Source organism: Oryctolagus cuniculus, chromosome 9 (genome assembly GCF_051225735.1).
Source record: "Oryctolagus cuniculus isolate XC-2025 breed Fujian yellow rabbit chromosome 9, ASM5122573v1, whole genome shotgun sequence".
NCBI lineage: Eukaryota > Metazoa > Chordata > Mammalia > Lagomorpha > Leporidae > Oryctolagus > Oryctolagus cuniculus.
In genome coordinates this window covers 69,892,241-69,907,023 of record NC_142875.1, presented here as the reverse complement: position 1 = coordinate 69,907,023, position 14,783 = coordinate 69,892,241, and the positions used below count along the sequence as shown (strand labels likewise).

General features: G+C 42.7%; 1 long non-coding RNA gene across 1 annotated transcript in view; it reads right to left on the bottom strand.

Annotated features, from left to right (window-relative positions):
• The window catches only part of LOC149124599 (uncharacterized), a 154,641-nt gene that overhangs the window by 73,732 nt on the left and 66,126 nt on the right, over positions 1–14,783 (bottom strand). The gene's annotated exons all lie outside the window — the stretch shown is intronic.

Genomic DNA, 14,783 nt, shown 5'->3' with positions numbered 1-14,783 from the left:
TGGCACCCATATGGGATGCCAGCACAACAGGTGGCAGCTTTACCGGCTACATCACAACACAGACACCATTCCTTAGCATTTAAATGTATGCCCTACTGTAAGTTAGATTAATCCTTCAACTGTATCATCATCATCATCATCATCATCATCATCATCATATCATCATAACATATGGCTTATAGCCCTGTGCTAAACATTCAATATGGATTTACTTTTTAATTTTCACAACAACTCAATGAGGTGGTTATTGTTACTACCCTCATTTTACAGGTATGAAAAACAAACCAGAAGGGTTAACTAATTTGCTTGAAATAATTTTTAGAAAATTATAGCATCAGGACTCAAACACAAGTCTGATTCCTAAGGCTACATTCTCACTACTATACTGTACTGTACAGCACATTTATTATGGCAACACTATGGTGTCTTTCTCCTAATGTAAACAATGCTGCAGTGAACATCTCTGGCATGTCTCTTTTATGCTATGCCAGAAGTGAACATTCAGCTTACAGGATATATGTGTGTGTGTGTGTGTGTGTGTATATATATATATATATATAGAGAGAGAGAGAGAGAGAGAACGCCTTTTCTTCAGTGTGATATTCAGTACAAAATTGACCTAAAGTATTTGACCAATTTATGCTTTTATTCTATTGATGGGTAGCTAAATAAAGTCCCCAAAGGTATTTAGGTCACAATGCTAGAACCTGTGACTATTACCTTAAAAGGTGAACAAGACTTTATGGCAGTGATTAAAATATAAAGAAGAAGTAGATGACTACAGGATCACAAAAGGAAAAAGCAATATGTTTAAGGAAGCATGGAGAGAAAGAGTGATGTCACGGGAGGAAGGGGTCATAAGCCAAGGATACAGGAATAAATGGATCACCTCTGAGGCCTCCAGAAGAACCAGAGCTGGCAACACCTTGATGTTAGCCCCTTAAATGAATGTGTCATTTTTAAAATATTTATTTGATAGGCAAAGTGATAAGAGAGAGAGAGAGAGAGAGAGAGAGAGAGATATCTTCCATTGCTGGTTCAATCCTCAAATGGCTGGGGTTGGGCGAAGCCAAAGCCTGGAGCCCAGAACTCCATCTGGGTCTCCCACATACTGGGTCCATCTTCTGCTGCCTTCCTGGGCACATTAGCAGGGAGCTGATTCAGAAGCAGAACAGTTGGGATTCAAACCCATGCTCTGATATGGGATGCTGGTATGGTAAGCAGCAGCTTAAGCTGCCATGCCACAATGGTGGTCCCAATTTCTGTTGTTTTTAGGCAACTACATTTCTAGTAGCTTGTTAGGACACCCACAGCAAACCAATACAATTTCCAAGATCATTTTTTAAAAAATCATGACTACCTTGAACACTATTCCTTTTTCTTATACCCAGTTAGATATATTTTATCTTCTTATTTTTTTCTTAAGATTTTTAATTACATTGATGGCACTGATGAGTTTTTGACACTAAATCACCCTTACAGTTCTTGGAAAAAATCATACATGGTTGTGATATATTTTCACAATTTGTTGAATTCAAATTGCAGACATTTTGCTTACAATTTTTGCATCATTTGCTTCTTTTTACTAATACTGCCTGCTTTCTCTGAGGCTTCTGCCCCAGTAAACTCTTCCACCCTATCCTGTCACTCCCTCTGCCATCCATCTGCACTCAGTGCCTCTTCCTTATAAGATCCTGATATTTTCAGTTGCCCACATCCTACATTGAGGTCATTCATTCTTAAAACGGAAATGTATCCCTCCTTTTGCTTAATAAAAATTGATAAAGTAGCTTTCGAATGGCAAGCACAAGAGATTTAAAAATGAAGTTATCACCCACTCCTTCAAATAGCTTGTAGTTGTGTGGGGAGCATGACGTGCAACAGAATAATAAAATAAAACCATTTCTTTAACAAAAGATAGAAGGAACACCAAGAACAGAGGATAAATAACCCTGCAGAGCACATATTTCCTGTCTGTCCACATTTTCTGGTCCCTCCACAGATATAACTCACACTCCTGTCCTCAGGCCTCTGTAAGATACTCCTTTAGGGGCCTGGCGCTGTGGCACAGTGGGTTAAAGCCCTGCCCTGAAGCGCCGGCACTCCATATGGGCGCTAATTCGAGACTTGGCTGCTCCACTTCCGATCCAGCTCTGCTGTTGCCTGGGGAAGCAGTAGAGGGTGGCCCAAGTGCTTGGGCCCCTTCACCCGTGTGGGAGACCTGGAAGAAGCTCCTGGTTCCTGGCTGCGGATAGGCGCAGCTCTGGCTGTTGTGGCCAATTGGGGAGTGAACCAGCGTATGGAAAACATCTCTCTCTCTCTCTCTCTCTCTCTCTCTCTCTGTGTGTGTGTGTGTGTGCGTGTGTAACTCTGACTTTAAAATAAATAAATCTTTAAAAAAAAAAAAAGATCCTCCTTCAGACTCCGGAAGATCCATCCCGTTGGCCACATTTCCTCCAGGCAGTCTCTCGAGTCCAGGCAGCCTTCACCGTCTTCCTGACTGGTCTGCAGGACAAGGCCAAGTGTTCCAAAGGGGCCTCATTGCCCCCAGAGCCTTCATCTTCAGCCCTTTCTTTTCCAGTCCACAGAACTAGATGCTCTCAGGCCGGTGCTGCGGCTCACTAGGCTAATCCTCCGCCTGTGGCGCCGGCACACCGGGTTCTAGCCCCAGTTGGGGCGCCAGATTCTGTCCCAGTTGCTCCTCTTCCACTCCAGCTCTCTGCTATGGCCCGGGAGGGCAGTGGAGGATGGCCCAAGTCCTTGGGCCCTGCACCCATATGGGAGACCAGGAGAAGCACCTGGCTCCTGGCTTCGGATCAGCGCAGTGTGCCGGCCACAGTGCGCCAGCCGCAGCGGCCACTGGGGGGTGAACCAACGGTAAACGAAGACCTTTCTCTCTCTCTCTCTCTTTCTCTCTCTCTCTCACTGCTGTCCACTCTGCCTGTCAAAAAAAAAAAAAAAAAAAAAAAAAAAAAAACAACAACAACAACAACTAGATGCTCTCCACTTCTCATTCCCCTCATATGACGGGATCTCCTACTCACCAGCCCACCAAACAATGGAGCTCTCTTCTCATTATCACCCTCAAATCAAGATGCTTTACCCATCACCTTCCCAAATAACAATGTCCTGAACTTAACCATTTTATCAGATAAAGCTGCTGCCCATTCATTGCTTCTCAAACAAAGATCACAAAACTAAGAGCTAAAGCTAATGTGTAAGTTTACACAATCATTAGGACATAGCGTATCTACAGCAAACGATCGGCATCTGTTAATTGCTCAAGTTGTGTTTAGTTGTTCTTGGTGTTGTTGCTCCTCTTGCTACCATGTCTCCCTGACCCGTATTCTGCCCTCCACAGAAATGACTTTGAATCTCTATTCTCCCCTATCCTTTCCCCACTCTGCTCACTCTATGCTTAGGGCTGGTGTTCTGGCTTAGGAAGTTTAGCCACCACCTGAAATGCCAGTGTCCCAAAAGAGCACCAGTTCATGGCCTAGCTGCTCAACTTCTAATCCAGCTCCCCAGTAGTGTGCATGGAAAAACAGTGCAAGGTGGCCTAAGTGCTTGGGCCCCTGTCACCTGTGTAGGAGATGTGGATGAAGCTACCGGCTCCTGGCTTTGGCCTGAACCGGTCCCATCTGTTGCAGTCATTTGAAGTGTGAACCACTGGGTGGAAGATACATTTTCTCTCTCTCTCTGATTTGCAAATAAACAAATTTTAAAAAAATAAAGGAAATCACCATGCTTGGTGACAATTATGTCACGAAGTAACTTCTTTGTCTCCACAACCACAGCCTTCCCTCTCTTCACTGTAGTGTCTACAAGGAAAGTTCTGTCTCCACATGGACTAGTGCTGTCATGTATACTATAACTCATGAGAAAAAACAGTCTTTCAGGAATCAATTTATTACTATAAAAGATTCAACTATGTTTACCCTTCAACTCACCCAGCCTATTTCTAAGAATTTATTTTAAGGAAATAACTGGAAGCATACAGCTACTAGGATGTTCACTGGAAATGTTATTTCAAAAACCTAAATTAAAAAATAACCTATGTCAATTCTTTAAAATGACCCAATAAATGTCAATGTTCATAAAGTAGAATACTATAAAGCCATCAAAATTGATGAAACATTAATATTAACATGAAGAAATGTCCATAGCACATCCCTGATTGTATAAGGATGAAGAGAAACATGTACAGTAGAGCTGAATCTGCGTAGAAATTGTGTGTGGCTGGGGCCAGCATTGTAGCCTAGTAGGTAACAATGCCACCTGTGACAATAGTATCCCATATGGGCACCAGTTAATGTCCCAGCTGCTCCACTTCCCATCCAGCTCCCTGCTACTGGCTTTGGAAAAACAGTGTTTGGGTCCCTTCGACCCATGTGGGAGACCCAGATGAAGCTTTTGGCTCCTGGCATCAGTGTGGCCCAGCCCCAGCTGTTGTGGCCATCTGGGGAGTAAACCAGTGGATGGAAAATCGATCACTCTCTCTCTCTCCCTCTCTCTCTCTCTACTCTGCCTTTCAAATAAATAAATAAATAAATATTTTTTTTTCTAAAAAAGAAATTGTATGTGGTGCAGAACAATGGCTATCTCAATGTGGTGAAATTTGGAGTGATTTTTACTTCTTCTCTGGTATTTTTCTGTATTAAAACTTTTATATTAGCTCTGTTATTCTATGACCAGAATAAGCTCTAAAGCTATTTTTACTTTGAAGAAATATGGCAGTATATCAGTTATCAATTACCATAGCAATGCTTTGTGACAACTATCACCCACAACGGCATAAAATAGTAAACATTTATGTAACTCACAAGTCGACTGGGCAGTTTTCTGGTCTCAGCTGATCTTGGCTTGTCTTACATGTCTTCAGGAAGCTGATAGAGCTTCCTGGAGCTGTCTAGTGGAGATTGGTCTTGGTTGAGATGACTTGTTTCTGTCCTGTGTACTCTCTCATCCTCTTCCAGATTAGTCTAGGCTAGTCCTCCTGTGGAGGTTGGGTTCAAAAGTCAAGGTGGATGCAAGGCCTAGGTTTAGAGGCAGCCCACCATCACTTCCAGTGCATTCTATCAGCCAGCTGCATGCAAGAGGGAGAGAAACAGACTTTTGATAACACCAGCAACAAAAATCACATTGCTGGGGCCAGCATTGTGGCATGGTGGGTTAAGCCTCTGCCTGCAATGCCAGCAATCCCATGTGGGTACCAGTTCAAGATCCGGCTACTTTTCTTCTAATCCAACTTCCTGCTAATGAGCCTGGGAAGGCAGTGGAGGATGGCCCACATGCTTGGGCCCCTGTGCCCATGTAGGAGACCTGGAAGGGGCTCTGGGATCTTGGCTTCAGCCTGGCCCATCCCCAGCCATTACAGCCATTTGGGGAGTGGGCAGGCAGATGAAGGATCTCTCTCTGTGTCTCACCTCCTCTCTCTGTAACTCTTTCAGATAAATAAAAATAAAAAAATCTTTAAAAAATCATATTGCAAAGGTAAGAATTTAAGTAGCCATTAATTGGAACCACTGAAGCAACCAATCTGCTTTTATCATGTATTCACTGCAGAAATGTGTGGCAAAGGGAGGCAAAGGCAAGGAACCAATGGAGAGCATATGACTCTGGGCACATAGGAGGAAGCCAGGACCTCCTGAGTCAATGTGAAATAATGTCACCACTCATCCACCCTTAGAGGATGGGAGTCTGTTATCAGCTGCCACTTGCTAAATGGCTGTGCCACTTCTTTAATACTGGCATTTCTTAGGGGTCTTTTCCTGGATGTGTGTGTGTGTGTGTGTGTACATACACATGACATCTCAGTTGATTCACAGGCAGCATTTAGTAAAATTATTTTGGCAACCAAATACTTCATCTAATGTCACTATCTCTAATGAACAAAACTGGCCATAGAGATTTTAAAAAAAGGCCTACTTGCACATGGATAGAGCCTCTAAGACTTCCAGACAGTTCCATTGTTGAAAACACTAGTTTCCATGTGTTCTTTCTATTGATATCTGTATGTTTTTCCAAGGTTCAGCTGGACATGGCTTTCACATGATCACTCCAGAAATAAACAGACAAGGATTTAGTGGTTGTGTTAAAGCATGTCATCTGTTGACCTATAAATATTGACACTGACAGCTGATGGGTAGATAGGAACTGCTTATAATAATTGTAGGCATTTCTAAGTGTGTATTTACCCAGGCTTTTAAAAATTAAACTTAGAACTTCTACAATGTGTAATGTTAAACACAGCATCTATTTTAAACTTAATATGTACATAAACATGTTTATAAAAATTGTATTCATTTCTGAAAAGTGCCATTTTATCCAAGTCAAAATTTTTATGTGCTTTGGAACATGTAGTTATTTAATCAAAGGTTTAAAAGTTTTATGAAGTATAAAAATGGCTGAACCATGTGAAGCAATTCTGAGAAACCATAGATGAAAAGCTAGCTAATGAAACATTGGAGAAGAGGTTCAATAAATCCCAAGACTAAGATAAAATTCTAGGATGATTAAGACAGAGAAAGAACATTTAAGAAAGAAAAAGAACACTTGGAAAGGAGAAAAGGAAAAACCATGGACATAAAGAGAAATACCTCATGCACATAATTAAGTTGGAGAAGTACCTCAAAAAATATATGGGTTAAAATAGTATCTGTATTGCTTTGTGCTATCAACATGATTTATATGCATAAGTACAATCACATTTTCCTTAATAATCATTAAGAGCTGATAGACAAGAGAACTTGTCAGAGATGGCTCATGTACAACAATGTGAGATGATCACGTGCTACTACTTATTACTCTGAAGATGCTAAATCACCTCTCATGTGTTAGTAAATTCCTATAGGAGCAAGATGTTGTGGTATCTTCCATAAAGTCAGGAAAATAGGACTGGGGCATGGGCTGAGTCACATGGTCCATTAACAGCAAACCTGGAAGAAGACCAAAACCTTAACCCAGGAACCCCATTCCTACTTTTGGATCCACTTCACCAAACCAATCCCTTGAGATATTAGATTGATTGCCCCTGAACTAAGTTGCCAACTTTTTGCTGTTACTTTAATTGATACAATCCTGCTGTGCTGCAGAAACTCAAGTTGGAAACGGTGCCTGGCTTTGCCTATCAGCCCAGCCACAGGAAAAGTTGAGTACCAGAAACCAACACCTTCACGTGCTCCCTCACTCGATTTATGCAGGCTCAGTGGAAAATTCATGGGCCTGTTTCTGTGCCTGGAAAGCAGCGTGATGGTCTGAGCTGTGGGGGGCAGGAGCCTTGGCATTGGGAACTCTTGGCCCTTCCTTCCTTTGCTGCCAGTCCAGCAACTCATGTCCCAAGGAGACTTTCAAGTTGACTGTGATGAAGACAATGCTGATAAGATATTAAATCCATGCAGGAAATATTCCTTACAAGATTTCAGTTGTGTTTTTCAGTGAAATTCAGAAGTCACACAAAAGCTAGCTGGAGAGCCACAAAAGGTACCAGTCAGTAAAACCTAATCTTAAGGTCCAGAGGTATCACATGTACATGCGTTCCCAGTGTCAGAATGATGCTGACGGTGAGAGTTGAGAAGAGGTAGAGGTGTCCATGGCCACCTGATTCAGAAAGGAAGGTGCTGGTCCTTTTGGTTTCATTCTATTCTCCACATACAGAAGAGAAGGAATCATTATCTTCAGGGTGAGATAAATTATTACCAACATATTTCAGCAAAGTTGGAAGAGGACTGAGGCAAGGAAAGAAGATCATCATGGAATGGTATCCATGACACAAGTTACTATCACTACAAGGGAAAAATGACAGCCAGGGACATTATTTGTGAACTAAAAGGAAGACTTCAGGTGTAATGAGGGAGCAAGGAGAGAAAATGTACAGTGCAGAATTCATGAATGTGTATGTGTGAGAGTGAAATCTGGAGACAGAAACACCAAGACTAAGACAGTCCCACTCCTAAAGATTAGGAGCTAGAAATGAGAACTATGCTGGAAACCAAAGTAGGGAATGGACCACCCTGTCACGATTGGCTGTGACTGCTTTACTAATAAAGGAGATCGAGAGGAGATATCTCAGGAGAATCTGGGCACCCACGGAGCAGAGGAAATCCCCTCAGGTCAATGCATGGTGGACATTCTGGTGACTGACATTAAATCTACAGAACACAGATAGCCTGGGCTTCCAATTAGGCCATTTTCTCCTCTACTGAGTGTGGAGCAGCATGTTTTGATTGCAGGTTCAGCACTGCTATTGTTCTGCATACTTAAAAACTCAACCATGCGCTACGTTCTGGCTCTCCAGGAGGAAGTGAGTGGAGCAGAAAGGGGCTATGTTCACTTGTGCAGCTGGGTCACACTGACCTGCCATCGCATGGGCCCCACCCACGTCACCCAATCCACTCTGGCCCCCTCCAGGTGTTTATTCCCTACCCAATCACTTTGCTGAGTTGTCGCTGGAAGGGAATCAGAGCATAATAGTGTCTGGAGACCACACACAACATCACAGTGCCAGAGTATGATTCGAGGAATGTGTTCAAACAGCCACAAAATCTAGCCAAGAGGACACCACCACGAGCCACAGCTGACAAGAAGCTGGAGGCCAATCTGAAGACAAGGACTTACCCAAGAGAAGAGGAAAGAGAAGGAAGAAAGTGAGCCTTCTCTAGCCGGGGCTCTGTTACGAATTCACTTTTATTTTTCCTCATCTATTACCACACACTTTCAGCTCAAACTCGCAGTTGTATTTCCTTAAAATATTCCTCCTAGGACTTGTGAATTTGCTTTGAATCTGAATTTCATGTTTTCCCCACTAGTTGGCTTATGTTATTAAATTCTGTGTCATTAGCTGTACGTCTTTCTTTTCTTAGTAGCCTTTCATCCACAGGGTTTTGGTACTCATTCTTTAGTTGGCAATTCATTGAAAATTTTAGTAGCCAATACTAATCTCAAGGTTCAACTTTGCACTATTGCATGATTAATTCTTTGTTGTTTTTCATTTGTCCTGACTAGTCTTTTTTTTTTTTTTTTTTTTTTTTGACAGATAGAGTTAGACAGTGAGAGAGAAACAGACAGAGAGAAAGGTCTCCCTTCCGTTGGTTCACCCCCTCAAATGGCAGCCACGGCAGGAGTTAGGCCAATCCGAAGCCAGGAGCCAGGTAGTTCTTCCTGGTCTCCGACGCAGGTGCAGGCACTCAAGCACTTGGGCCATCCTCCACTGCCTTCCCGGGCCACAGCAGAGCACTGGACTGGAAGAGGAGCAACCGGGACTAGAACCCAGCACCCATGTGGGATGCCAGCGCCGCAGGCAGAGGATTAACCAAGTGAGCCACGGCGCCGGCCCCCCTGACTAGTCTTGATTCCAACCACCCATAGTTCACCCATCCACAGCTTACTCAGAGTTTATCACTCTTATAGGTAGAAATGTGTGTGTGTGTGTGTGTGTGTGTGTATGTTATGTATATACTCATGTATGTGTGGTCTAATGAAAGTATTCTAAACAATGATGTGTTAGCACAGTTCTCTTTCTTAAAAAAGTAAGCCTAACACATCTGAAAAATACAGTGTACTCTTTGGAAGATATGCTTTCATACATATCTTACAGATTTGCTAAAATCTTTGAGTCACTTTGGAAACTCATTCAGAACCAGAGTCTCAGGTGAATTTCTCAGTCTTTCATAAAGTTAGGCAACTATTCCAACATGGAGCAACATCCTTTAGTATTAATGTCACACATCCCAGACTTCCTAAGATTGCTTTTCAGTTCCTGAAAAACTACTTTCAAACTAAAGAAAGTATAATCTAATTGCTTCAAACAACACAACAGAAGGTATGAAATTCCCAGTAAATTAAAGCATTTGCCACAATGTCACAGATAATGAACAATGATTTTTTCAGGAAATTGTACAGTAAAAGATTCCTTTTTGGAAAAAAAAAGGGTAAAAGATGTTTTTATTTTAAATCAAACTTGCTATGGTAGAAAAGTTGGAAATGAAAGAGAAAAAAAAATTGTCCATCATCTGTAACATGATTTGGTCATTTCATCAGTTCACAATCAGACTGATTATGCTAATTATTTTGCAAGTAAACCAAATGACTCTCAAAATCAGCTCAATGGAACCAACAACATATTAATTTCCCTTAGTCTCAGAGCTTCAGCTTGCTCCTAATAGCACTGATAATAATTATTATCAGTTTGGCTAACTTTTGAGCATTTATCACATTAACTCCTTAAAGACTGCATTGACAAACTCTTATTTAATGTTCACAAATGTTTTGAGGAAGGCACAATTATTCTCCCCACTATGTACATGAGAAAAATGATGTAACTGCCCCCAAGTTCCCACAGCTGTAAGTGGTGGGTCCTTGTCCAGTGATCTGACTCCGAAGACAGCTGTTACTACCATACCCAGGGATTGTCAAACTGGAACAGTCATTAAAAAAGAAATCACTTGAAAATTTGCTCAAATGCCAGATTCTCGAGCTCTAAGCTTTCGCTTTTATTTTAAGATTTATGTATTTATTTGAAAGGCAGTGTTATGGAAAGAGAGAGAGAGAGAGAGAGAGAGAGAAAGAGAGAGAGAGAGAGATCTTCCATCCATTGGTTTACTCCCCAAATGGCTGCAACAACTGGTGCTGAACCAGGCCAAAGCTGGGAGCCAGGAGCTTCATTCGAGTCTCCTATGTGTGTGGAGGAGCCCTAGGGTTCTCCATATTCAGAGCAACCCAGGCAATTCTGATGGAAGTGGATATCATCCCCATGTCACCATTCTGCCTGCAGGAAGGCAGAGGCCATGAGCTGCCTCCACATAGTTTTCCCACCTAGGAATTCTTTAACCACATTGCCTTTTTTCTTTCTCACATATTGTATGGTTTTATTTATATGAAATATTCCTAAAAAGCAAGCCTACAAAGATTAGTGGTTGCCTGGCTTGGGGTTGGGAATAAAGGTTAACTGTACATCACAAGGCATATTGTGATATATATATATATTTATATATTTATATTTATATTATTAATATAAAGAGAACAGATTCACATATTTGATAGATTCAATTCTAAGAAGATAACCATGCTCGGCCGGTGCCACAGCTCACTAGGCTAATCCTCTGCCTGCAGCGCCGGCACACCGGGTTCTAGTCCCAGTCGGGGTGCTGGATTCTGTCCTGGTTGCTCCTCTTCCAGTCCAGCTCTCTGCTGTGGCCCAGGAAGGCAGTGGAGGATGGCCCAAGTGCTTGGGCCCTGCACCCACATGGGAGACCAGGAGGAAGCACCTGGCTCTTGGCTTTGGACTGGCGCAGCGCGCCGGCCGTAGCAGCCATTTGGGGAGTGAACCAATGGAAGGAAGATCTTTCTCTCTGTCTAACTCTGTCAAAAAAAAAAAAAAATAAAAATAACCATACTCTCCCCTCTCCCTCTGCTTCTTAAAACTTTAGGACAGCTCTCTGCTGTGGCCAGGGAGTGCAGTGGAGGATGGCCCAAGTCCTTGGGCCCTGCACTCCATGGGAGACCAGGATAAGTACCTGGCTCCTGCCATCGGATCAGCGCGGTGTGCCGGCCTCAGCGCGCCAGCTGCGGCGGCTATTGGAGGGTGAACCAACGGCAAAGGAAGGCCTTTCTCTCTGTCTCTCTCTCTCACTGTCCACTCTGACAAAAAAAAAAAAAAAAAAAAAAAAACTTTAGGAAGAATCCCTGGCCTCAGTGAATCTGATGAAAGCTATAGACCTTCTTGCAATCACAACATATAAAAGAAATTTCTTTTGGATTCATTTTCAGAGATTTAAAGCTCTGGATTCGGACTCCTGTTCTAGTCTATCTCTACTTATTTGTCTCTTAATTTCCTTATTGCCACTTCTGAAATAAGAACACTAACCCCACTAGCTACCTGCTTTACAAGGCTATTGGGAAGGTAATTATTTTTAATCCAGTGGTTTTAAGATACAGAAACACTGCATGTGAACCTCATGCTCATAACAGAAATCGAGTCACAGGGAAGAACAGATTTGAGAAGCTGCAGCCCCACAGGAGAAACGTGGAAATGTTAAGGAAATGCCAGCCAGTAAGCATCAGTGCAATCAGAACTGTCATTGGCCATTCTGTGTACCTACCGTGAGCCAGGCACCATGGTTGGTGTCCTGAAACCATTTTTCCCTAGTGTTAACAGCTCTTTGATGCTATCATCTTTATTTAACAAACCAAGAAACCCAAGTTGAGAGAAAATTAATTTGCCTAATATCAAACAGCTAGTAAAGCTACTCAAACCCAGGCCTGTCTGTGTGCAAAGCTCATCCAGTTTCCATGAGGTAAGGATATAACCACGGCTCCTTTCCAGACCTGACTCCATGCATGGACCAGGCAGGGGTTTCGAAAGCCAGCGCCTGGTGGAGCAGGAAGCCTTTACCTCCACCTCATTCTGCCCACCTTCAGTTTCCCCTCTAAGGTAATAGTCTGCAAGGCACCAACACATCTTAGTAACTCTTATCCTTCAGTTGCTCTGTCCTGCCAATGGAAGCCAAACGATAGAAAGCACTGGAAACACGAGGTTCCTCGCGGCAGGGCCGCCAAAGATACACCCTGGCACTGGAAAGGTTAACACCCGCAGGCTTATTCTGTGGCAAGTTCTACTATCAGGGCTCTTGGGACCAGCTGCATTAGTCACACTTCTCCAGGCTGTTCCAACTAGTAGGAAACAGCTTTTCCTTTAAATAAATTTCACTTTCAGAAAAGGCTTTAAAGCACATTACAGATAGGGCTGTGAAACATTTGGCTTCATGTAAATCCTTCCACAGCAAAAGGAAACCTCCTCATGTACCAGAAAAGCTAAAACTAAGTCCAGGAAAGTCTTAGCCGTAAGGGCCAAGGAGATATCTGGTGGAAAAGATGCTTCATGCTCATTCTGTTTCAAACCCACAACCACGCTCTTGAAGGACTCTTTAATAATAGAAATTAATAGTGAGAACAAAGGGGGGAAAAAGTGTTAACTGAGGTACTAAGCCCAGCAGGTCGTCTGCTGTGCTCCCCCAGCCCAAGTTACCCTCCGCCATCCTCCCCGGCTGCCTCGGCCCATCCTAATGTCTTTTCCTTATGGCTGCTTTCACATCCTGGTTTTATAGAAGAAAGAGGTAACTCAAGCTGGCCTCAGCACTAACACAGATGTTCCAAGGAATTGCTTCAGCCTGAATCCTGCCTCTCGGCCTTCTCCCAGCAACTCCTGTGCTGTCCATGCCACCAGCCTTCACAGAGAGATGACTAACTGTAAGTTACTTCCACGTTTGTGAACCGTCCCCCACACCTCTTTCCATTGAATTTTCTAAAAAGAAAAGCTACTTCCCTTAGATATCTCAGCCTACTCCTCCTGATTGGTTGGTGGAGGAAAACCTGTTCCATCAGGCAGCTCCCTGTCTTGATGTCAGAAGATAAGATTTTCTGATCTGGTAGAATACAATTTCGAGATTTGTTAACCAACCTCATGATATTCAACCTTTCAACAATGTCATATCTCTCTGAACCTCCATTTTCTTCTTTATAACAACTTCCCTTACCCCCAACATAAGGGGTCATGCTTTCAACAACTGTGGAAGATGCAAACATAATGCTTTATTAGAATGGTAATTGGTATTGATTTTATATGAGTATTACATGTCCATCATTAGGAGGTTTTTGAGACACCCACAAGCAAAGATTCATTAGCAACAGGCAAGGCAATCGTAAGCCCAGGCCCTGGATGGATAAATTAGTAGGCTCAACATTTCTCTAAATATAATTTAATATGTAGCAGATTCAACATCTTATTAAACATAATAAAACCCATAACTCTGGATTTCTAATTGCTTACTACTTACTAGAATACAGTAGAAAAAACACAATAGCTTGGAATTCAGGAACCCAAAGTGATATACTAGTGGTTTTGCAAATAATTGTCTAAAACCAATGTAACAGTAACTGTGGGAGGCGGCTGTCAGTCAGACATAATTCAGAAAGTTTGATTCAGCTGCTCACTGACTAGCCAGAGTGATCAAGGTTCTCCTGCAGAGAAAGCGTTCAATCTGGCTGGTTCAAGCAGAAAAGGGTTTATTTAACATGTACTACATGGCTTACAGAGCAGCAAGAGGGCTAAAGAAGCAAACTCTAGGTTCCTCTAAGCAAGCAGAAGCAATACCTCTGCCTCCCAAGTACAAGCACATTTAGGGGCTGGCATTGTGGCATAGCAGTTAAAGCCACTGCCCTCAATGCCAGCATCCAGTATGGGCATCAGTTCATGTCCCAGATCCAGCCCCTTCCTTATGGCCTGTAAAAAGCAGCAGAAGTTGGCCCAAGTGTTTGGGCCCCTGCCATTCATGTGAAAGACCTGGAAGAAACTCCTGGCTCCTGGCTTTGGCTTGGGCCAGCCCAGGCTGTTGCAGCCATTTGGGGAGTGAACCAGCACATGGAAGATATTCTCTCTCTCTCCCTCTCTCTCTCTCTCTCACTCTGCCTTCAAATACAAATAAAGCTTTAAGGATAAAAAAGAAGGTTGAAATGGATGTCAAGCAATAGTGCCTCATGTTCACCACATAAGTCGATGCTAAAAAGATTTATTTTCTTCCAATTCTTTCTTCCTCTTTCTTCCTCCTACCCACCAAGACAGCTGGGAAGCATTTAGGAAACTTAGGGCGTACATGTAGCAAGGATTTGGTTGTACAAATATGGCACAGAGTTAGCAGAGCTGTTTCCATTGGGTAACAACCAAGGCAAGGAAACGTGCCCTATCCTCCATCAGGCAGAAAAATCTATTAAAAAGCATTGCTGTTCAA